The sequence below is a fragment of the Notechis scutatus genome, chromosome 6 (genome assembly GCF_049901735.1).
Source record: "Notechis scutatus isolate UNSWTSFEM ecotype Mainland chromosome 6, rNotScu1.2, whole genome shotgun sequence".
In the NCBI taxonomy this organism is placed as follows: Eukaryota; Metazoa; Chordata; class Lepidosauria; order Squamata; family Elapidae; genus Notechis; species Notechis scutatus.
Genome location: NC_142014.1, coordinates 22,909,243 through 22,934,970, shown reverse-complemented (window position 1 = coordinate 22,934,970; position 25,728 = coordinate 22,909,243). Strand labels below are relative to the sequence as shown.

The 25,728-nt window shown below is 43.3% G+C and overlaps 1 long non-coding RNA gene across 3 annotated transcripts in view; it reads right to left on the bottom strand.

Moving 5' to 3' along the window:
* Nucleotides 1-291: 291 nt before the first annotated feature.
* Nucleotides 292-25,728, bottom strand: part of LOC113419713 (uncharacterized) — a 45,612-nt gene continuing 20,175 nt past the window's right edge. Inside the window, exons 3-4 of one of the 3 annotated variants that reach the window (XR_015750286.1) lie at nucleotides 13,167-13,281; nucleotides 293-790 (exon numbers count right to left, since the gene is read on the bottom strand). This is a non-coding gene — a long non-coding RNA (uncharacterized LOC113419713). Of the gene's footprint in view, nucleotides 791-13,166; nucleotides 13,282-25,728 lie in introns of all 3 variants that reach the window. The other 2 variants (XR_015750287.1, XR_015750285.1) reach the window with 2 other exon arrangements.

Genomic DNA, 25,728 nt, shown 5'->3' with positions numbered 1-25,728 from the left:
CGGTCTTTGCCGCAGTTTTGGGGGCGCAACCGCCGCGGCTCTGCCAGAAGCTCCTTTCGACGGAGGGCTGGACCCGTGGCAGGAGGAATGGAGGAGCTTCAAAAGGTCCCCGGCTCTTCTTTGGAGGATTGCAACGGCCTCTCCCCTGAAATCCAGAGGTGGGGGTGGGGGTGGTGGGAAAAAGGAGGCCACTGACTCCTCCATTGCCCCCCCAGTCCAGAAAATTCTCTCTATCCACCCAGTAAAGTCTTTTTTTTTTTTAAATAAACTTCATTGAATTTTATTACATTAAAAACATAAAAATATATATAATAACAGCTGTTTGTGATGCTTATCGTGTAACAATCCTTTGTGCGATATTTACAAATATTAATTTGTGCATAATTATATTATTTTATCTATATTCTATATTTAATAATTACTCATCCTTAGTCTGTCTCCGATCTATCCAGTTATACCATTGTCCCCATACCTTATAAAATATTGAAGATTCCTTATCTTTTAAACTCAGCGTTAATTTAATCCATTTCAGCACAATTCATAACTTTTTGTATAACCAGTTCCTCTACAGGTGTATATGGCTGTTTCCATCACTGGGTAAAGGCAATCTGCAGCAGTCAGTATGTGTAATAATAAGTATTTTGTACTCTACATATTTTTTTGAAGTCTTTATTATCCCTCCAGCCCTCCATCCAGAAAAACCTTCACCATCCATCCATCCATCCATCCAAATCTTCTCCATCCGTGATCCATGGTCATAAATTGTCTTCTCCTAATTCACTTTGAAGACCTGAATGCCAGGATAGGGACAGATTGTCATGGAGAAAAATCTATCTGTGTAGTTGCTAATAGTTGAGAAAACAACTTGATGGAGCATAATCAGTTATTTTTGGGCATCTTTCCCAAAATTGTATAAATTTGGGATTTCACAATCGAATGGTTGAACCATGTAATTATTCATGTTTTTATTATTTCTTTGAAATCTGTTTATGACACGTACAAAAATGGAGGTACTACGATCACCTTACGACTTGCTGGAGCCAAAAATCCACGCTCTTCTTTGTAGGATTGTAATGGCCTTTCCAGAAATGCAGGATTGTGGATGGGAAAAGGAGGCCACTGACTCCTCCATCGCCTCCCACCCACTCCAAAAAATTCTTACTCACCATCCATTGGAAACAAGCCACCAACGTCTGCTCGGTTTCATTCACATGGCTGTAAAATATGCAGGCTTTGTTGGCAATTGCAATAGAGCTCTTTTATACCAGGGTATCTGCCGGGGGAGGGGGGGAGAGGTCAAAAGAGTCAAAATGGCATCTACCCCTATGCCATCGAAGCCCCACTTTGGTTGACAGGCATGATGCACGAGGTGGGGCTTGGCACAGTTGTGGATGCCACTTTTTAATTTCTTCACCACCTGCTGGCCTCATGAATAGCAATAGCACTTAGACTTATATACCGCTTCACAGTGCTTTTACAGCCCTCTCTAAGCAGTTTACCAAGTCAGCAAATTGCCCCCAACAATCTGGGTCCTCATTTTACCCACCTCGGTAGGATGGAAGGCTGAGTCAATGTCCCTGATTTCCAACAACACTAGCTTAGGATGGACATTTTCTATAATGGTGGGAGTTTAAAAAATAATTTTGCTGTTGACATGGGTGGTGTTCATTTTGGAGCAATTACGTTTGGAGGTTGTTCATTTAAACCAGTGTTTCTCAACCTTAGCAACCCAAGATAGATGAAGTCCAACTCCCAGAATTCCCCAGCCAGCATGTTCGATCGAATTTTGCAAGTTGAAGTTCACATAACTTTAAATGACTGTGGTTGAAAATCGTTGGTCTAAGCAAAGGCTTCCACGAACATTTTGCTTTTTGAAGAGTTCCTCTGCACAACAACAGCAACCAAAAAAAAAAAAGATTGTACTGCTAGTCTGAAACCTTCCAGTGGCTTTTGGGCTAAGGAATGCCCACATCAAACAGGTGCTGGTCAAGGGTTGTCCAAGAAGATGATGGTCTTGGGTACTAACCAACCTTTCTACTTTTCCCCATCAGCAGGTAATTAAGGAATGCTCCCTGTTTCTTCATGGACTTGTTTCCTCAGTTATGTTGGTGGCCATCCTTACCTTGGATGGCAGCAACTACTATCATTTGACTATGTATTTTCCTTCCTGAATCTCTGCACTGAGTTTTTATGATTGTTGGTTTTAACATTTTAAGAGGTGGGAATATATTTACTGTGCTTCTCCTTATTCTTTCACTCCAGGATAAAAAGCCTCAAATTCCATCTTTCTACTAATAACATTAAGGGTGGGTCAGTGGCTAAGACGCTGAGCTTGTCAATCAGAAAGGTTGGCAATTTGGCAGTTCAAATCCCTAGCACCGTGTAATGGAGTGAGCTCCCTTTACTTGTCCCAGCTTCTGCCAACCTAGCAGTTCGAAAGCAAGTAAACATGCAAGTAGAAAAATGGGGACCGCTTTGGTGGGAAGGTAACAGCGTTCCATGCACCTTCGGCGTTTAGTCATGCCGGCCACATGACCATGGAGACGTCTTTGGGCAGCGCTGACTCTTCAGCTTTGTAATGGAGATGAGCACCGCCCCCTAGAGCTGGAAGCAACTAGCATGTATGTGTGAGGGGAACCTTTACCTTACTAATAATGTTGACTTTTTGCTCCATTTCTAGGTAGTGGGTGAGTCAACCCCACCCTTGCAAGGTGAGCCCCAATCTTGAAATCACTGTGCTGGTGCCTGGTAAGACCTACTTCAAAATCCTGGTGATGACCTTCAAATCCCTTAATAGTAGAGCGTTGGGTAACATCAGGAGCCCTGCCAAGCCAGCAAGAACATGGAATGTTAGGGCTGGAAGGGACTTTGAAAGTCTTCATCCATCCCACATCCCAACCAGTGGTGGGATTCAATTTTTTTGACTACTGGTTCGGTGGGCGTGGCTTGGTGGGCATGGCAGGGGAAGGATACTGTAAAATCTCCAGTCAGAGGCGGGATTTGCCAGTTCTCCGAACTACTCAAAATTTCTGCTACCGGTTCTCCAGAACTGGTCAGAATCTGCTGAATATTACCTCTGGTCCCAACCCCCAGTCATCTGCCTGGACAACTGGTTGTCTAGTCTGTTCTTGAAAATGTTCCATGATGGAGCACCCACAACTCTGGATGGCAAGTTTTTCCACTGCTTTAATAGTTTTCATTGTCAGGTTGAATCTGACAAGTGTCTATCCATTGCTTCTAGTCCTGCCTTCAGGTCCTATAGAGAATAAACCGATGCTCTCTTCCTTGTGAGAGCCCTCAAGTACTGGAAGATTGCTATCATATCATCCCTAGTCCTCCTTCTCGTTAGATTATTTTAAGATTATCTTTATTCAGGGGTGGGCTGCTGTGGGTTTGCAGGGGTTCGGGAGAGCCCCTAGCTAAGATTCTGTGCAGTTTGAAGAACCCCCAAATCCCACTCCTGGCAGGCCCCGCCCACCCCTCCTCTCCCCTCCCCTCCCAGGAGTCCCCACGGGGCCCATTTTGGATTTAGGTAAGTGCAGTGCACACGTGGAGGCTCAGGGAGGGTGAAAAATGGGCCTCCGGAAATTCAGGAAGGCCGGAAATGGGCCCTTTTCCGGCTTCCAGAGAGCCTCCAGAGCCTGGGGTGGCTGTTTTCGCCCTCCTGGAGGCTCGAAAAAACCTCTGGAGCCCAGGGAGGGCAAAAACACACACACCCCTGCTGTGGTGCAGGAGGCCAACTAAGCCATGCTCGCTATGGCCACACCCACCTAGCAAGGAGAACCCTTGGCTAAAATTTTTGAAGCCCACCCCTGTCTTTATTGGCCATTTGCACCCTTTCTAGGGACTCAGCACCTTTTTTGTATTGTGTACCTCTCAAGATGGGAATTGCCCTCTCCGTCGAGGTACATGGATCAGGCAACCACTATTCTGTTGCGAAATGCTGACCGGGGAATTCTGGGAGTTGAAGTCCACACATCTTAAAACCCGCAAGGTTGAGAAACACTGTGACATACTATCCGGATGGCTGGGCTGGCATTTTCATTGAAGTGTCCACCATGACTGCAGCCTCCCTTTTGGGGGGACAGTCACCTTTCAGCTCTGTCCCCTCTTCGGATTCTTCATGCCATTTTGCACCATTTTTGCTAAGGTGCGTTTCCCACCTGAGTCCAGACCTTCCGTTTCAAGGGGAACCCTTGCAGAGCTCCTTGCCATCCTTTCGTCTCTCCCTGGTATAATCTGAAATCTTGACCACTTAAATGCTCCTCCCTGAGTAAAAATATTTGCTCCAATCTTGATCTGCGTGGGACTCGCACTGCCAGCAGGGTCCCAGTGTGAAAATGGTCTATTTCCAGTTTTTAGTTCCAAAGAGTTATAGTGTCCAAAGGATAAATTGGGTAACTGAGAATGCCAGCAGACTGGAAAGAGGGCAAAATCAAGAGCATCCATGGGCAGGACTGATCCCCAAAGTCAATACTGCAGCCTCAATCCATGTGCAAGAGAGCTGGGGCTGTGACACACCCATCACTTCACCTTTGTCCTATGAGCCTATATAAAAATCTAGATTCTATCCAAAAACCAAGAAAAAAAAATAGCCCCAAGATGGATGTTTGCATCATTGGTACCATTTGCAGATTTCAAATGGCTGTTTATATTCTGTAGCGCCCGGCAGCCTTTCCACTTTTTTAAAACCTGAGGCTAAAAAACGCAGCTCGTTCTTATTTGCAAATTGATTGCATCATGTCTATTGCTGGAAATCATTTGTCACCATGGAAACAATAGCCTGGAGCAACAGGTTCTCTACGCTGGATCCTTCCGAATTTCCATGCCTGAATTTTGGGGAAGTTGCTTTAATTTCATGATCTTTTTTTTTAGGCTCAAGGGAGATTATACTATATTTGACATTCAAATAACATTTGACACACAGAGAGATAAATCTGTTGCAAACAAGAAATGTCAGAATGTGAAATATGTATTATCACATTATCTCTTCCATAGTAACATCAAAATGTAGAAGATATTCCTCCTGCCAACTGCCACCTTTTTTGTGCCAATTCAAACCACCTTTCTCGTGATTTTACAAATTCTTTCCAAAGAAAATATATTCAGAGCATTAGCCTCAAGGTAGCTAAATTTTTCTTTCTATCTATCTATCTATCTATCTATCTATCTATCTATCTATCTATCTATCTATCTATCTATCTCTATCATATGTCTGTTGATCCATCCATCCAGAAAAGTCTTTACCATCCATGATCCATGGGCATAAATCACCGCCTAATTCACACTGAAGACCTGAAAGACCAGGTTAGGGACAGATTGTCATGGAGAAAATCAATCTGTGTAGTTGCTAGTAATTGGAAAACAACTTGATGGTGCATAATCAGTTATCTTTGAGCATTTCTCACAAATTTGTCAATCCAAAGGAGGGCAGCCTCCCATTACAGCAGCATGGTGCGTAGTACAATATGAATGCAATATCAGGGGTTTTCAATTCAATGTATGGAATGTGAAGGATGTGTGTTTGTGTCTGTTTTCATAGTCATGTACACTGAAGATGGTATTTAATTTTGTTGTTGTACGAGGTACAATGACAATAAAGTAAAGTAAACGTAGAAGAGAGCTCTGAACAGATACTTTGAGTTTCAGAGATTTTATGCTGCTGGTTTGGACTTTTTGTTTACATTGTGGTGGTTTGTAGTATTGATTTATTTAAACTTAAGCCTCACCAGACTGATTGGAGTAAGCAATCCCTCCCCCATTCCTTTCTTCCCTTCCCTCAAACTCCTGCTTGGTCTTCTCCAAATTGCAAAGCTTTTCAACTGTTGAAATGCTGACAGCGAGTCCAAAAAAGAATAGAAACAGCCCCCAAGATTGCTGCACGAAATAAATAATCCTCTCCTATCATGGTCGTAAAGCACAATGGCAATCGAGCCTGGCAGAAGCAACTCTAATTGCGAAGGCCTCCCATCCAGTGGAAAACAAAGCAGAAAACCCCTTTGCATGGAGTTTTGTTTCCTATTTTGTCGGATCCCCCCCCCCCCAATTGCTTCTGGGGATCTTAAGAGAAACGGGACCCGTCCTTGGCGAGGGATATGAAGATCAGCAGCAAATCAGAGGCCATTGTTTCTTCCAGGAGAGAGAAAAGCCAGAGCACTCAGCCCCACCACTCAGCTTCGCCAACAGCCCACTTCCAATGTCTCTTCGCCCTTCCCAAGCGGAGAAGGGCAGAGAAAGCCTTGATGGCCTCTCCCTCCCTCCTTCCCCTGCCAAGAGCCTCCTTTGTGGCTGTCTCTTCTGCTCATCGATGATCAGGCTCATAAAAACCAGCCCTTGGCACCAGGGAGCAGGAGAAAATGCTAATCCCAAAGCAACCAGTTGCTGCCTTGGCATCCAGAGGCCTCTTGTCTGAGGCTTCACCTTCCATTCAGCCCCTTTCCAAACAGGCTGGCAACTGACCGGACCTGTCTGTGGGCAATGAATCGAATGTCTGGGTTTTTGTGTGCTTTAAAGCCCCTTTTGTGGCCGGGAAAATAATATTCACCCCCCCCCCATTCTGGTCTATGATACGGTCACTTTGGGGTACGGGTAGGGGGGTAGCCCAACCAACATGCTGATTAAAACGGTTGATAATCAGCATCACGTTGTTCGCTCCAAGATCCTCTCTCTCTCTCTCTTTTTTGCAGATCTCTCTGTGTTTCAGGAGATGCTGCAGTGTATGCTGAGGCCTTATTACCAGGCATAATTCAACAAAAATGAGTTCCAGCAATTAATAAAGCCATCTTTACAAATACCTAGGCCTTGTCAGAGTCTAAAAATTCAATCCTCAAGAGAAAAGAATTGCTCTGCCTTTCACAGAGAGTTTTGATTTAAATTGGATTCAAAACTGGGTTCCTTTGTGCCAATTGGAGGGGAGTGGGTCTGGAACGAGAAGTGCCAGCAGGGAGGGAGGCTAAAAATCTAAAATGGCAGCCGTAACTCCACCGTTAAGCTGCCATCTTGACTTCTTTGAGCTATCCCGCTTGGACCCATCCTCCCCCATTTAAAGTCTGATGTACGTGGCCATTTGAGGTGAGTCTCCTTTGAGCTAAGCTCAACTCAGCCAGTTTGGTATACTGGCTAAGTGAATCCTTTGTTAGGTGAGTTTGGTCTCCTCTTACAACCTTTCTTGCCACAGTTGTTAACCACTGCACTTGTTAAGTTAGTAACCCAGTTGTTAAGTGAATCTGGCTTCCTCGTTGACTTTACTTGTCAGGTCACAAAAGATGGTCAGGACAATGCAACCATCATAAATATGAGTTAGTTGCCAAGTGTCTGAATTTTGATCATGGGTATGCTACAATAGTTGTAAGTGTGAAGAGCGGTCATAAGTTAGTTTTTCAGTGCTGTTATAACTGAGGTCACTAAATGAGCTGTTGTAAGTCAGGGACTACCTATACAAGAGGTCACAGGCAGCTAACATGGATTTACTTTGAGTAGAAGAAAGTCCAGTTTGGACCACTGTATTGAAGGAGGTCAGAATTAAATTTACACTGAGCTCTAAAAGAAAGGCTGCTGGGTCGGGCAATTTTCCAAAGGGAATTTCCTTCTGCAAATGGAATGAATCACAGCAAGTCCCAAACCACACCTAAAGAGTTTGGTACCCATCGTTTTGTTATCAGTAAGAAGCCCAATCTGCAAAACTAGAAAACACAGAGAAAGCATCTAACTCAACATGGAATTATCTATCTGGATCAGAGGTGGTATTCAGCAGGTTCTGACCAATTCTGGAGAACCGGTAGCGGAAATTTTGTGTAGTTCGGAGAACCGGCAAATACTACCTCTGACTGGATATTTTACAGTATTTTACAGTATCCTTATTTTACAGTATTTTACAGTATCCTTCCTCTGCCACACCCACCAAGCCACGCCCACAGAACCGGTAGTAAAAAAAAAAAATTGAATCCCACCACTGGCATGATTGTTAAAAGTGGTTTCTTTAGAACAGGCACAAATACTTGGAAGATAAATGTGCTGGGTGTGGTGAGGTTTTCCTTCTAAAAATTTTATCTGAGTTAAGAGAAAGTTGCTACTTTTTAAAAAATTGAACACATTATTTTGTACTGAAGGATAAGCTTCATAACATGTAGTTTTGGAGAGAAGTATAGCAATAATTTGGGATTTATTAGTAATAAAAGCTACTATGCATTATCTTGAGGAAAGGGAATTTTTAAGCACAGAGATGCAGTATAAATAAATAATAAACTATCTTACATTGAAAAATGTTTTTCTTATACAGCACTATGAAAATATTCTTTTACTTTTAAATAAAATTAAAATGTGTGTGTGATATTGACCCCAAATCACGTCAAACCGACTTCACCATGTTCAATGTTTTTAATTGTTTTGTTTAATAAAATGTTTTAAAAAATTTTTTTAAAGTGTCTATCTGAGTTAGATTAGATTAGGATTATTCACATGTGAAAAGTTTTAAAATGCATTGAATTATATGAAATTTCACTTTGAGGGCTATGTATGTATAGAACTGCATGTTTAGCTGTACACAATGACCAAATGAGTCTTAATTACATTAAACAGGGTACGTGTGCATATTTTATATAATGCAGTTTTACCCAAAAGATTCAGAATATTTCAGTTTTTTAAATGTGTGTGTGTGTGTGTGTGTGTGTGTGTGTGTGTGTGTGTGTATATATATTCATAATATTTTCGCTATATATATATATATATATATATATATATATATATTATATATTTATATATATATATATGATATATATATATATATTATGGTATATATTATTCATAAGTTTTGTTACATGTATGGTATTTTCCCACATCATTATAGTTGTGCTTTTAAACTTGTAGCAAAGTTGTGACACAGACGAACACAATACAGAAGCCTGATGATGGCAGATGAGATTCTGCCGAAACGTTGCTACAACTTTAAAAGCACAACTATAATGACGTGGGAAAATACCCAAACAAAGCTGAATACCGTGTGTGTGTGTGTGTGTGTGTACAGTAAACTACCTGATGCTATTCAGACATATAAATGGTCACATAAAAATGTATAAATAAAATAGCCACTGCATCTTGCAGTAAGATTTGATGCTTGACCATAACACACACATATAAAAATGTATTTGCTTGGGACTAGAAAGATGCTTAATGAAAGGGTGGCCAGGATTTCTCCAGGCCTGGCTGACGCTGCCAGAGACAATCAGGCGATTGTACCTGAACATTTGCTGGGGGTGGGTGAGTGGGGTGTTTGGCTGAAGGGTTCAAGACACGGCCTGAATGCTAATCAATCTTTGGCAGCGATTCAGGTCTTCAAATGGGATTCCCTGCCTATTTCAAAGGGAGACATCAAAACGAGGTTTAGCCAGCCTCTCCTGAAGCCTCCGAGTTAGAAGCCCCATCTGCATTCTGCAGGATGCCTTTTTCAAGTGGATTCAGGCGTTTGCATTTAAATGGGGGCATTACACTCCAGGCTGGGCACATGTTGACTTGGGGGGAAATTGGGGGAACAGCACATCTTAGACAACAGATGCGGGATAAATTGGATTCTTGCCCCTGAAACTGGAGATATCTTTGGTGTTAAGGACCTTCCTTAACACCAAAAGCAAGGAACCCCTTTTCAATCAATGTAATAATAATCACTAGCATCTTATTTCAGCATCTCTTCATCTGCCTGGCGCTTGGCTGGTTAAAATCCCCCCCCTTTTTTTTGCATTCCAAGCCCCACTGTCCAAACATTAAAATTTGTACATATTTTAAAAATACTTTTTAAAAAATCCTCGAATGTTCGATATCCCATATTACAAACCCACCCAAGACTTATCATGCAATACAAGGAGCATCTTCTATCTATTCCCCAAGGGTTTACTCCCCCCACCCCCCACCCCCCACCCGGTTCCCAAGGCAAAACGAATGAATGGATGCATTGCATTAAAAAAAAAAAACCACCACTCTCCGGCTTCCCTGAAAAAGACCGAAGGGCTCCTTTTCTCCGCCTTCGCTCGGCTGAAAAAACACCAGAAATTTCCCCCGGTGCAGCTAATGCAAAGCCGCCGTAGCGGCGGGCGCCGTTTGCAGAAGGAGCCGAGCCGCCTGAGGCGCCCCCTGACTGCCTTGGCGGGTACCGACGCGGCTGCGGCTGCCTCTTCGGGTGGGCACCAGGGAGGCACCGAAGGAGGGAAAGAAGAAGAGGGAAGGGCTGAAAAGAGCCGAGTTGGCACCAAGCCACGTCCTCCATCTTAGTCCCAGCTGGTACCAAGCTCCGGAGGAACAAAGCGCATTCAGACAGAGCGCGCCAACATATATTCATGGCGGGGAAGAAATATACATTCCTGACAACCATAGACGAATGGGCCCAGGGCCCGGATGGTGATTTTCGGTTGCCAGCCAGCCTCCCCTGACCTATAAACCTTTGTGACTGGAACAAATGCAAATTGAGCTGCGTTGCTTCACCAGCCCCCCGAAGGGTTGTTTGGACGGAGGGGTTGTCGGAGGGGCCTAACAATAAGCCACTGTCCCCCAGTGCAAAAAAAAAAAACACCGCGCCGTCTGGGGGAAACTGCTTGACAAAAGCACACACACACACCACACAGAGAGAGAGAGAGAGAGAGAGGCAACGTTGCACACAAACAAGCACCTCTCTTTGCCCTCATTTGTGTGCATCAAATGCCTGCCGACTGCAAGGGCATCGCGAGAAGGGAAATGGGAGAGGCGGGGAGAGCCGAGAGGGACCGAGGATGTTTGCAGATGCGTTTTTAAGCAGGAGAGCTCGTGTTTTTTGTTGTTGGTGTTTTTGGTGGTGGTGTTTTCCCCTTTCCTAAACCGAAGGGCCTAAAAAGCAAATGTAGGGAAACGAAAAAATGCAGAATGAAGGCAACGTTTCAGAACAGAATAAACTGGCCTGGCATGGAAAGGAGGGGAGAAAAAAAAGGAGAGAGAGACCCAGATGTCACTCCTGGCAATGCAAATCGGGATGACCTGGATTTCTGTACAGATGCTATATGAAACGCCTAAACTCCACTGAAGATGCCACCTAGCCTGGTAATGAAATGTTCGGAAACCAACCCACAAGATTGGAGAATGAACCTCCATCCTCACCTTACACCTTACACCTGAGCTACAGATATTTGCCACCATCACAAATGGATGCCATTGCTGCAGAGTGCATTAAAAAAAATATCAACAACCCAGGTGCAGCTTCGGTCCTGCTATCTTAACTTTTCTGACCATTTCCTGAAGACGCTCCAGAAGGAAGGCAAAACTTATGTGCACAGGGAAGGGGGAAAGAGGCAGGGAAGAGCCTGAACGAATGTTGATGTAAATAAGAAATTTGTGGCATCATTCCAATAATTTCTCAATGGGAACATGACTAAATTTAAGTCAAATGTCCCATTTCATGAAATTAAAAGTCAGGAAAGCCAAACAGGATATTATGAACAGAGACAAACATCTAAATTTTGAGCAGTGCTCAGCTTTGTCCCTGCAAATGCCAATTGAAAACTGTATTCCTCCCCCCCCCCCAATAAATTTCAGCACGTGTAAATGTATATATGCATGTCCATCAGTCTCTATGTTTATGAGTGTACATGCGAAAAGCTGAGTATGTATACTGTTTGAATATCTACTTAGTAGAATTAGTTTGCTAGCAAACAGTGCACCATGTTTAATAGAGTAACAAGTTTCTAGCTCACACATGCACAAATTGTTTTCATTCACACCCGCTAAGAACAGCAAAAACCAAGGTGACCCCTAGATGAGAGCCAAAAGATACCCAACCAATCACTCTTCGTTGCCCTCTACTGTCCAGCTGGATTTCTCCCATCAGATATGGTAGTCCTAACCAAATCACCATTACACATACACACGTACAAAATACATAGTGCCACTGAAGTCCTTCCAACAGAACAGATTTAACAGATAATCAGAGTTGGAAGGGACCCTGTAGGTCATCTAGTCCAACCCCCCACCCAAGCGGGAGACCCTACACCATTTCTGACAAATGGCAGCTCAATCTCCCACAACTTCTGAAGGCAACTTCTGTTCCATTGGTTGATTGTTCTCACTGTCAGAAAGTTTCTCCTTATTTCCAGGTTAAATCTCTCCTTGTTCAGTTTCCATCCATTATTCCTCAGAAAATCAGAAATTATTTCATCAGAAAATAATAAGAAATGGAAACGGAGCAAATTATTGGGGTAATTGTTAGGAGAGGGAAGAGAAGGGTCAAAGTAAATGGAACTGAGCTAAAGGAAGCAGTACTGGAAGGCAGGGTAATCTATTATAAAAAGGATTAATTTCACCAGGCATGCTGCCTGCCCCTAGCAAAGGCTAATTTTCAAATTCATACCAAAAGCATAGGAGGAAGAAATCAGACTCAAGAGGTTTTGAATTGCCTATAAATATATTCCATATTTAAAAGCAAAGTTACTTGCTGGAATTCCTATATTCCCACTTCATCCTTCATCCATTAATCTTATTGATGTGCACTCAGATAGAATTGTTCTTTGCTTATCCAGTTCTGATTGCTACTAGGGAGATCTGGCCATAAATTTGATTATACCACCATGTTAAAAGGCAATTATTTGGGGAAGAATCCTTTCTGATTGGATAAACATACAACTGTGCATAGTCCGTGTGATGTGGGGTCCTTGGTGCTCTCTAAGCGTGGTTGTTTTCTTGCAAACATTTCATTATCAAACTAGGGCCTGATGAGAACTGATGATATACCTAGAAATACTTGCAAGGAAATGACCCAGCTCAGAGAGGACTAAAGACCCCTCATTTCCACCCTCTTTATTCCCTCTTTATTGGTACCATGTAATGCAGAGGACTGGAACTGGGAAGATCCCAATTCCAGTCCTTTGGCAGCCGCAGGAGTTTGTTGGGTCAGCCTCTACCTTTCAAGCAAATTGTTAGAAATTCTGTTTATGTGAAGCACCACACAGAGCAAACAAAGCGTACAGTCACCATGTGCTTTACTGCTGAACTATTTAACTGTAACAGGACTAAAGACCATAGAATATATATAGAAAGCCAAACCTGTAAATACTGCCATCTATTGGCTGAATACTACTGTAGTTGTTGCATAGAAATACATTCCGACAATGAATTCCCACACAAATTATCCTCAGAATCTTTCATTATATATTCACCAACAATCCGTTCCTTAAAACTTTGAAATACAGTAGTAGCATTTTTACAAAGGCTCAGCATAGCCATTAAATCGACCTTCAAAGGTTATTTGCTCCTGTGCGCACTAATAGGGCCCTTCAAAAGAGGTAAGAGATGGAGGTGAAGATGGAGAGGGGGAGAGAGAGAGAGAGAGAAAGTAACTTGAGCTTCTGGAGAAAAAGCAAAATCTAATTAATAAATTAAATAAATCATTTTGGAATCCAGAGGGAGGGAAGGAGGGAGGGAAGAGAGAGAGAGAGAGACAGACAGACAGACAAACAGACAGACAGAAAAATATAATTGCCCTTAACTGTAGTCATTAGATTTCTATACTGCCACCAATGAAAGCTTCATGGCATTACATAAAGAGTATATATCAGTAGAAAATGTATATTGTATAGTCTATTTTTTTCTTAATACTTTGTTCTCTCTTTGCTTCTGTAGGTCAGTTTCTTTCTCTTTTCTTTTGCCTCACTTGTATTTAATGCACTTATGTGTTGATTAATTAACAACATGGCTGTTTCTAAGGGCAATGCACTTGGATAAGAATTGCCACCAGTGTTCTCAGAATTTTAATTTTGCTATCAAAAATTGACCTTTAGCTTAGCTGGCTTGAACAAGAGACAAATAGGGGGTGCTGATCTTTTTTTTATGCTGGCATGGGAATTATATATGTACCCTCCCCATATAGTGGTAGTCTCTCCTGAAATATCAAATGTTATTTACAAATGAAAACCTATTTTTGTTATGTACCAAACCTTTGGGCTTTGATTGTTTATTGGGAATTTGGATTGTATCGTGCATGGTGTTAATGATATCAAAAAATTAGAAAAGTGAAATTATTCAAGATGTCAAAGAATGGTTGTCAGAACTGTGTGATTTATATTGCCGCTTTGAGTCACCATGTGCGAGTAGGTGGCAATATTAATTTTCTAAAAAAATATCTTCTTAGAAAAGGCATTTTTTTTAACTAAAGGATGCAGCAATATGTGTTACTACCAAAGAGATTTTGTGATTTTTTGCATTGTTCATATAATAATGAAGTCATTGATAAACCAATGACTACTGATAAATATAAAATAGAAGACAGATTTTTTTTTTTAAAAAAAAAGTCTTTTAGTTTGTATTTTGAGTTTTATTTTAATTTTTTTTTAAAATACCTTTTTTTTTTTTTACTCTTTCCATCTATTGCTTCCAAAAATAATGAAGGAACCCATTCAGAGAGATAGTTTGGTGCAAAGTTTAAGGTCTGGATTGGAAATGTTTAAGGTCTGGATTCTAGTGAGTTCTAGCCCTGCCTTAGGCATGAAAGTCAGCTGGGTGACCTTGGGCCAGTCTCTTCTTCTCTCAGCACAACCCACTTCACAACAGCAACAGGATTGCAGCCAGGGGAGGGATTCAACAATCCTAATAACTGGTCCTCTGCCCAGTTGCTGGGTGGGCGTGGCCATGGTGGGCGTGGCCTACCAGAACTTCCGGGAGGGTTGTTTTTTGTCTTCCCCGGAGTCCGGAGGCTTCCCTCGGACCTATGGGAGGGCGAAAACGGCCTCCCCCAGGCTCTAGAAACAGGCGCGTTTCTGGACTTCGGATGCCAGAAACAGGCCCGTTTCTGGACTTCTGGACCTTCCAGGAGGGCCGGTTTTCATCTTCCCAGAGCCTCCACGCGGACCCTTCATCTACCTGCATCCAAAACGGGCCGCGTGGAGACTCCTGGGAGGGATGGGGCAGGCAGGGCCAGCTGGTTGGTTCCACTACTGGTTCGGTGAACCAGATGTAAATTTAACATCCGGTTTTCCCAAACGGGTGAATCCCACCTCTGGTTGCAACTGACTGGCAACAAGTGACATGGTCATTAAGCAAAATGTCATATGATTGCTCTGCTTAATGACGGCACTTCTGGCAATCCCATTTGCTATTGTTGAGGGAACCCCATCTATGCGTCTCCTCCATCGCTGCCCTTCTGACCTCTTGCCTACCCATTGCCATCAGCTGTCCTCACCACCCAATCCTGGCTGAATTATAAGAAAAACATGATCAAGTAAATAGAGATAATCTATTCTCTACAATCCCCCAGGAGCTGGATTGTCCCCTCAGTCTAAATTTCCCCTGCCTTCATTATCACAGACTCTGGGATGAGCCATCCCAGAAAAATATTTTTTTTTCTTTTTATAATAAAAATAAAAATCCCCCCGCCCAAGCCCTCTTGAATTTCCTGCAACAGTGGTCGGTTACTTTGGTTTCTGGCTCTGTGTTGGGCAGCGGTGGCTTGCAGATGACCACGTTTCTTCTCACTCCCCTCCCCTCCCTGCCTGCCTCTTTCACTCTTCAGGTTAGAAAAAAAGGGAAAACTCCCACTTTTGAGCAGCAGCTGTTTGGTGATAAGGCTTGGTCCTCGCCCCCACACCAAGTTTAAAATAGCTTCTTTTCCACTGATGTTGTGAGAGGCTATTTCTAAGCAGGAGAGTTTGGGGGCAGAGGGGCGGGGGGGGGGCATTCGTTGTGGGCTGGCTCTCTTATCAGTTCTTTTCTACCAGTTCCACTGCATGGGAAGGAGTCACAATCCAGGGCCGTTTCTGCCTGCCCCCCCCCCTTGAAAAAGAAGCGCTTGAGAATGGAGGGTAAAAGGGAGGGGATCGCCTCCCTATGGAAGTACTTCGGTGGCTGGAATTCTTGCAACTCTCCCCCCACTTCTCTGTCTCTCCAATTTTTAAAGCAGAATAAAAGTTAACAAGAGCTAATATTCAGAATGAAACAGAAAGAATGAGAGAGAGAAGGCAAAGGTGCAGAAATCAAAGGAAAGAATTACTGTCTAAAGAAGTGACTCCCCGTTTTCAGCAATTATAGCAATAGCACTTAGACTTATATACCGCCTCACAGTGCTTTTACAACCCTCTCTAAGTGGTTTACAGAGTCAGCCTATTGCTCCCAACAATCTGGGTCCTCATTTTATCCCCCTCGGAAGGATGGAAGGATGAGTCAACCTGGAGCAGCCTGGTGGGATTTGAACTGCCAAATTGCAGGCAGCCGGCAGTCAGCAGAAGTAGCCTGCAGTACTGCGTTCTAACCATGTGACACCAAGGCTCATTATAATTATACAATAACTTACAACTTATTTACCTTTTCTCATAATCCATTATTTTTATTCTAATCCTCAAACCATACATCACAGCATCATTTTTTTTCTGTTTCCCACAAAAGTTCCTACGAGGCTTCCAATCATTGTTAAAATGTAGACAAGGTCCTATTAATGAAATGGCCATTTCAGTAAGTTCCTCCATTTTGAGTAAAGTCATCCTCTCTTCTTATCTCGCTAGAGAGAATTTTGTGCTGGAAGGAATGACTTTGGGTTTAAGTAGCTGCAGTAGGCCTCATCCTCCATCCCCCATTGCATTGCTGTATGGGTATTTTCACAGCTGCTTCCTGGCATCAGGGAGAACTTGAGCAAAGAGGGAATGGAAAAAGATGAGAGGGGGAAGGAGAAGGAAGGAAGAAGAATGGAGAAGGAAGTGGCATCAGGTGCGTCACATATCATGGCAAAATTGGTATCATTTACATCGGGGTGTCAAACTCGAGGCCCGCGGGGTGCATCTGCCCTGTAGGTTGCTTAAATCTGGCCCATGAGGCCACCCTGGAAACAGCAGAAGACCGGCCCACAGTGCTTCTGCCAGTGAAAATGGAGCTGGTGGGGGCTGCATGTGGCCCTTCCAAACTCCATTTTCACTGGCAGAGGGTTGAAGGAGGCTGTCATGGCCGAAAACGGAGCTCACAAGCCTATTTTTTTCTGGCAAAGTGCTCCGGCCACCACAGGCGCCCCCAACCCTAGTGACTTCAAGCTGGCCACACCCACCCTGGCCATGCCCGCCTTGGCCCCTGGAGGTCAAACACAAGCCTGGTGCGGCCCTCAATGAAATCGAGTTTGTCACCCCTGATTTACACCATGACATTATGGTGCATGTGGCATCAGAGAAACATTGAGTTGGAAAGGTTGTTAGAAGTCATTTGACCTTGCAGGATCCATTTGACCTCCTCTGGCAGATGAACATCAAACTTCTGTTTGAAAACCTCCGACAAAAGAGAACTGAGCACTTTATGCCACCTAGTAAAGAAGTTCCTATTGATCTCTAGTCCTTGGAGTTTTGACCCACTGGTCCTGCTTTTTGGGGCAACAGAGCAGTCAATTTCTATAAGACAACCTTCTGAAGACTGCTATCTCCCATCAGTCAGATCTTCTATAGGTTAAACTTATTTAGAACTTTTAATTTGGACATTTCATCATTTTGGTAAGTTGTTTTTTGAACAATCATTGCTTGTTTTGATCTGAGGGTGCGCAGAATTGGACATAGGAATCCAAGTGGAATCTAACAAGACAGGATAGAGGAGCCACAATTTCCCATGATATGGACTTGATTCCAGATAACATATACTTTTTTTAATCGATAGTATCGCACTGCTGGCTCATGGTTAATTTGTGATGGACAGAGACACCCAGCTGCTAACGGTTGGTATAGATATCCCAAACTTCACCATTTCCTTGCTGCATTTGTTTGCACAGTGAGAAAAAAAGAACCATTGTTTCAATAGAAGCCAAGGCAGTCCTTGGCTTCAGGAGAGAGAGAGAGGAATCTTTCAGGAGAAATTAAGCGAAACTTTGTTAGTGCTAATTGTGAAGACCTCAAGAAGTCCTTCTGACCAGTATTGTAGAGAGTCACATACACAGCCCCATTTCTACACTGATGCAGTCCTTGTGGGTGCTACGGGCAACGTTTAACCCTTTTAATCGGGAGGCAATCCAGTCCTCCTATAGTCCTGAAATCACATAGAAGGGGACTGGACTTTTTGAAGATGCTACTCAACATCAGTGAAGCAAAGTTTGCTTGGCTCTGTGAATCCATGGCAATTTGAAATAAATTTCTAAGGGGCCAGCTGTATCAGCAGCATCACACTTTTCCACTCTTCAGTCACATTGGGCCATCCCAAATTTCATTGAGATGAGAACATAGAATCAAAGGACTGGAAGGCTTCTCACAGGTCTTCTAGTCCAACCTACTCAAGGCAGGAGATCTTATGCCAACCTGGTCAAATGTTTGACCAGTCTATTTTTGAAAACCTTCAGTGATGAGGATGTTTTACTCCATGTGACAACTGCCTGTTGTACACTCCATGCTCAAGTGACCACTACATATTTCAGTGGGCATTTTTTCTCTCCTGTTTGTGGTTTCTCCCCTTCCCTTTGGAAAATAGAATGAGGCCCAGAGAAGGTGATGGGAGTATAAATCAAAAGCCTTCTAAAAATTCAGCGAATGGGGAATTCCTGACCATCCAGAACAGGTGTTATTTCTGCTCTGAAGGAAATCAGGTTAACAAGGGGAGCATTTTGTGCTGCAAATAGGAAGTGAAAAACAATGGATTCTGTCTGCATTGCAGCTTCTGTAGAAAAACCTAGACAGAAAATGTGGAGATTTGTCTTCTTTTTAATTTTTCTTCCTAACTTGGTCCTTAGGGTCTCTTTTTTTCTGTAATCAGACCATCAAGGAAAAACAAGAGAAGAGAAAAAATTAAGATGGCGACTGCAACCCTGCTATCAAAGCCTTACCCCTTTTTAAACTGAGTTGTCAGCCTGAGTGGTCAGAGCCACCATCGACTTTTTTTGAGACATACTGGATAATCCTGGTTGCAGTTAAAAAACAGTTGTGATTTTCTGTGCTTTAGAACCTCTTAGACAGTGGTGGGATTCTACTGGTTTGGGTGAACCGGATGTTAAATTTGCATCTGGTTCACCGAACTGGTATTTGAACCGACTGGCTGGCCCTGCCCACTCCATCCCGCCCTTCCCAGGAGTCTCCATGTGGCCCATTTTCGATGCAGGTAAATGCAGGGTCTGTGTGGAGGCTCTGGGAGGGGTGGAAAGGGGCCTTCCAGAGGCACCGGAAGTCCAGAAAGGTTAAAAGTTCAAGGAAGGAAGTTCAGCAAGGCATGAGGAGGAACTTTGTGCCAGTGGAACAGGCTGCCACTTGAAGGGATGAGTTCTCCTTTGCTACAAGTCTTCAAAGAGATAGTGGAGGGGCCTCCACTAGTGGAGGGAGAGATGTTTTCAGAAGTCCTGCTTTGAGTAGAAAGATGGAGCAGATGACTCCTAGTCTTTGTCCCCAACACCATGTTTCTCTGTACTGCACATAGACGAATAATTGGCTTCTTGCAGGAAATTATTGCAGTAGCAATACTAGCAAATAAATTACACAAGGCACGGGTGTCCAAGTTTTGGTCGAAAAATTCAAGATGGTGACTGAGACAAGCTGGAACTTCAATGTGACTATCTTGGTCACCATCTAGACTTTATGACCACACCTTGGGTAGCTATGGTATGATACAAACTCCAACAAGCAATTGAGAACTAAGGATGCTGTATATGTCATTATTGTTGCCAAGCAATGCCCTCAGCACCATCTTACTTGCACCCATTCTCCTCTGCAGTTTTTCTTCTTTTTTGGCTTCCATCCACCTGGACCATTTCCGTGTGGCAGCTGGTGTTTTCTCCTCATTACACATGCTGAAGCTAAACCGACACTCTGCCCTCTGTGTATTTTTACATAAATAGTCCCGAAGATTAAAACAAACATATGCAGCTGATGATCGCATTGTGGGGATGGGTTTGGCGCGTGCCAAAAATTATTTATGGAAATATATATTGTTGTCTTCATTTTTGACGAAGGAGGTGTTGAATAGCACTGTGTGTTTTCAATCAATCAATCAGTCGATCGATCAATCCATCAATTAACCAACGAGGGCTTGAAATATGTAGAAATGGTACTTGAAGTGATATTAGGGTTTTGCTCTATGAGTTCAAAAGTTTGCCTGAATTTTGTAAAATCAAGTAGCTCCTGTTAACTGTTGTTGCTTTTTAACACATTTTACAGGTGAAACTCGAAAAATTAGAATATCGTGCAAAAGTTCATTTATTTTAGTAATGCAACTTAAAAGGTGAAACTAATATATGACATTACATGCAAAGCAAGATAGCTCAAGCCGTGATGTGTCATAATTGAGATGATTATGGCTTACAGCTCATGAAAACCCCAAATCCACAATCTCAGAAAATTAGAATATTATGAAAAGGTTCAATATTCTAGGCTCAAAGTGTCCCACTCTAATCACTAATGAAGCCATAACACCTGCAAAGGGTTCCTGAGCTTTTAAATGGTCTCTCAGTCTGGTTCAGTAGGAATCACAATCATGAGAAAGACTGCTGACCTGACAGTTGTGCAGAAAACCATCACTGACACCCTCCATAAGGAGGGAAAGCCTCAAAAGGTAATTGCAAAAGAAGTTGGATGTTCCCAAAGTGCTGAATCAAAGCACATTAATAGAAAGTTATGTGGAAGGGAAAAGTGTGGTAGAAAAAGGTGCACAAGCAGCAGGGATAACTGCAGCCTGGAGAGGATTGTCAGGAAAAGGCCATTCAAAAGTGTTGGGGACTTTTACAAGGAGTGGACTGAGGCTGGAGTCAGTGCATCAAGAGCCACTACACACAGACGGATCCAGGACATGGGCTTCAAATGTCGCATTCCTCTTGTCAAGCCGCTCCTGAACAACAAACATCAGAAGCATCTTACCTGGGCTAAAGAAAAACAGAACTGATCTGTTGCTTCTGATGAGAGCAACTTTTGCATCTCATTTGGAAACCAAGGACCTAGACTCTGGAGGAAGAATGGAGAAGCACACACTGCAAGATGCTTGAAGTCCAGTGTGAAGTTTCCACAGTCTCTGTTGATTTGGGGAGCCATGTCATCTGCTGGTGTTGGTCCACTATGCTTCATTAAGTCCAGGGTCAATGCAGCCATCTACCAGGAGATTTTGGAGCACTTCATGCTTCCTTCCACAGACGAGCTTTATGGGGATGCTGACTTCATCTTCCAGCAGGATGTGGCACCTGCCCACACTGCCAAAAGCACCAAAACCTGGTTCAATGACCATGGGATTACTGTGCTTGATTGGCCAGCAAACTCGCCTGACCTGAACCCCATAGAGAATCTATGGGGTATTGCCAAGAGAAAGATAAGAGACATGAGACCGAACAATGCAGAAGAGCTGAAGGCCGCTATTGAAGCATCCTGGTCTTCCATAACACCTCAGCAGTGCCACAGGCTGATAGCTTCCATGCCATGCCGCATTGAGGCAGTAATTGCTGCAAAAGGGGCCCAAACCAAGTACAGAGTACATATGCATGCTTATACTTTTCAGAGGTCCGATATTGTTCTATGTACAATCCTTGTTTTATTGATTGCATGAAATATTCTAATTTTCTGAGATTGTGGATTTGGGGTTTTCATGAGCTGTAAGCCATAATCATCACAATTATGACAAATCACAGCTTGAACTATCTTGCTTTGCATGTAATGAGTCTATCTCATATATTAGTTTCACCTTTTAAGTTGCATTACTGAAATAAATGAACTTTTGCACGATATTCTAATTTTTCGAGTTTCACCTGTATATCAAAACATGAGATGTAATGTCCTTTCCCCCCCTTTCCAGTCACTGACAATTTGGGGAACTGGGACTGTCTACATGAAAATCACAAAGATCAAGAATGCAAGTGTGACTATGTGATCAACCCTTTGCCCCTTTTTGGGTGTTCTTGATAGCCTGTTATCCAGGTCTTACCCATATGGGCAGGGGCTGGGCATCCCTCACATGCCAACGGTATCCATCTTAATTTGGCAGGACCTTCTTAGAAGCTGATCTTGAAGAATAGAATATAGAATTCTTTACTGACCAAGTGTGATCGGACATACAAGGAATTTGTCTTGGTGCAAATGCTCTCAGTATACATAAAAGAAAAGAGACATTCATCAAGAGTCAAGAATCATCAGGTACCACACTTAATAATAATCGTAGGGTACAATAAGCAATCAAATCATACTAGGAAACAGTCAATATAAATCGTAAGGATGCAAGCGACAAAGTTACAGTCATAAGTGGGAGGAGATGGGTGAAAGGAAGGATGGGAATATTAATCGTAATAGTAATGCAAACTTTGCAAATAGTTGGACAGTGTTGAGGGAATTATTTGTTTAGCAGAGTGATGGCCTTCGGGAAAAACTGTCCTTGTGTCTAGTTGTTCTGGTGTGCAGTGCTCTATAGCAATGTTTCGAAGGTAGGAGTTGAAGCAGTTTATGTCCGGGATGTGAGGGGTCTGTAAATATTTTCACAGCCCTCTTTTTGACCCGTGCAGTATACAGGTCCTCAATGGAAGGCAGGTGGGTAGCAATAGTTTTTTCTGCAATCCTAATTACTGTCTGAAGTCTGTGTCTGTCTTGTTGGGTTGCAGAACCAAACCAGACACTTATAGAGGTGGAGATGACAGACTCAATAATTCCTCTGTAGAACTCGGTCCAAATAGATCTTGAGGTACAGAGAAGGAAGAAGATGACAAGCATGGCACATCCTGGTTTCTCCTGTGGTCCCCCATGGATTGGGGATAACTGTCTTATGCCAGTTAGGGGGAGAGGCCTAGCTCTGGCTCTCACTTTCTCCAGCTCTTACTCAGGTGCAAAGGCAGGGCAATGTCCCTTTCCTTTTGTCTTGTAAGTATTTGCAAAGGGTCCTTAAAGTGTGGTTAAAAAAAAAGACAAAAGAACACAAATATACATAATTGGGGGCAAGACAATATTAAGAGGGAACTAATCGTAAATACATATGTAAGGGGCTTTTAGTTTTATACTGGAAAGGAGAAATGAACAATGTGATTGCTTGCTTAGGTTTGGAGAAGCCATGCTGAACCTTTGTTTTTGGTTCTGGGTCAATTTTCCAGGCCAAATGCTGATATATTTCTATAAATCGGAGGAGATTGACTCTTGCAGGCTAGGGTTGACAGAATGCGTCACTTGCCTTAATTCCTCCCCCCGCCCCCCATTTCACAATTTGCCTGCCTGTTTTTCCTAATTATCGAATCTGCACGATGGAGGAGATTGTTTGGACACCATGCAGCTGATCTTCTCCACTGCCAATTAAATCTGATCCTTAACCGAGTATGTAGCACTGAGTGTGTAAATGGCAGCCTTCTCTTCAGGTGCTAATATATGCTGGATACAACAGAGGGGTGGGGTGCAAATTGCAAATGATCAAATCACGTTCAGAATTAACAGCCACCAAATGAGAGATGAACCCAGTAGCCCATTATTTGGAAAGACTAAAATCAAATAAATAAATAAATAAATAAATCCAATGTTATTTGTGTCACAATCTTGAAACACAACGCTTCCTTTCTTCCTTCCCTTCCCGCCTGCCTACCTTCAATCCTTCCTTCCTTCCTTCCTTCCTTCCTTCCTCCTTCCTTCCATCTTGCCTTGCCCCTTCCTTCCTTCCTTCCTTCCTTCCTTCCTTCCTTCCTTCCTTCCTTCCTTCCTTCAGTTTTGCCTTGCCTTGCCCCTTCCTTCCTTCCTTCCTTCTTTCCTTCCTTCCTTCCTTCCTTCCTTCCTTCCTTCCTTCCTTCCTTCCTCCCTCCTTCCTTCCTCCTTCCTTCCTTCAGTTTTGCCTTGCCTTTCCCCTTCTTTCCTTCCTGTCAGCTGGTGCTCCATTCAAAATCCAAGAAAGAAATACTTAGACTGTTTTAATTAGAGAAAAGATATCTTTTACTGGAAATCAAGTGGTAGCAACAAAAGAATTCTGAATCTGAGAAAATGGGCGCGTAAATCACATATACAAAGTAATGGCAATGTTCCCACCCCCAATAGTTCAAATGGTTCTTCCAATTAAAAGTTGTGAATATCATCATGTGGACATCTCCAGGTGGTGATGAGGCTTCTGTCCGTTGACCTTGGCATACTTTGATAAAGGTTTGCAGCTGCGCATAGCATAGAAGAGAAAGCAAGGAATAGAAACCTAAGCAAGAATGTATTTCCGCCCCCCAGTTTATACAATTCTGTTTGTAACACCTCCAGCTCACTTCCCATAATTTCCCCCCCTCCTCCCCCCGTTACTTATGACAGCCGAAAGATGCAAAGCAAAGGGAGAAAATCTTGAAGGCTGACATTTCCTTCCTTCCTTCCTTCCTTCCTTCCTTCCTTCCTTCCTTCCTTCCTTCAGTTTTGCCTTGCCTTTCCCTTCTTTCCTTCCTGTCAGCTGGTGCTCCATTCAAAATCCAAGAAAGAAATACTTAAGACTCTTTTAATCAGAGAAAAGATATATTTTACTGGAAATCAAGTGGTAGCAACAAAAGAATTCTGAATCTGAGAAAATGGGCGCGTAAATCACATATACAAAGTAATGGCAATGTTCCCACCCCCAATAGTTCAAATGGTTCTTCCAATTAAAAGTTGTGAATATCATCATGTGGACATCTCCAGGTGGTGATGAGGCTTCTGTCCGTTGACCTTGGCATACTTTGATAAAGGTTTGTAGTTAGCATAGCATAGAAGAGAAAGCAAGGAATAGAAACCTAAGCAAGAATGTATTCCGCCCCAGTTTATACAATTCTGTTTGTAACACCTCCAGCTCACTTCCATAATTTCCCCCTCCCCCCCTTACTTATGACAGCTGAAAGATGCAAAGCAAAGGGAGAAAATCTTGAAGGCTGACATTTCCCTTCCTTCCTCCTTTCTTCCACCTTGCCTTGCCCCTTCCTTCCTTTCTTCCATCCTTCCTTCCTTCAGTTTTGCCTTGCCTTGCCTCTTCCTTCCTTCCTTCCTTCCTTCCTTCCTTCCTTCCTTCCTTCCCTTCCTTCCTTCCTTCCTTCCTTCCTTCCTTCCTTTCGTCTTGCCTTGCCCCTTCCTTCCTTCCTTCCTTCCTTCCTTCCTTCCTTTAGTCTTGCCTTGCCCCTTCCTTCCTTCCTTCCTTCCTTAGCTTCCTTCCTTCCTTCCTTCCTTCCTTCCTTCCTTCCTTCCTTCCTTCCTTCCTTCCTTTCGTCTTGCCTTGCCCCTTCCTTCCTTCCTTCCTTAGCTTCCTTCCTTCCTTCCTTCCTTTCGTCTTGCCTTGCCCCTTCCTTCCTTCCTTCCTTCCTTCCTTCCTTCCTTCCTTCCTTCCTTCCTTCCTTCCTTCCTTCCTTCCTTCCTTCCTTCCTTCGTCTTGCCTTGCCCCTTCCTTCCTTCCTTCCTTAGCTTCCTTCCTTAGCTTCCTTCCTTCCTTCCTTCCTTCCTTCCTTCCTTTCGTCTTGCCTTGCCCCTTCCTTCCTTCCTTCCTTAGCTTCCTTCCTTCCTTCCTTCCTTTCGTCTTGCCTTGCCCCTTCCTTCCTTCCTTCCTTCCTTCCTTCCTTCCTTCCTTCCTTCCTTCCTTCCTTTCGTCTTGCCTTGCCCCTTCCTTCCTTCCTTCCTTAGCTTCCTTCCTTCCTTCCTTTCGTCCTTCCTTGCCCTTCCTTCCTTCCTTCCTTAGCTTCCTTCCTTCCTTCCTTCCTTCCTTTCTCTTGCTTGCCTTCCTTCCTTCCTTCCTTCCTTCCTTCCTTCCTTCCTTCCTTCCTTCCTTCCTTCCTTCCTTCCTTCCTTTCTCTTGCCTTGCCCCTTCCTTCCTTCCTTCCTTCCTTCCTTCCTTCCTTCCTTCCTTCCTTCCTTC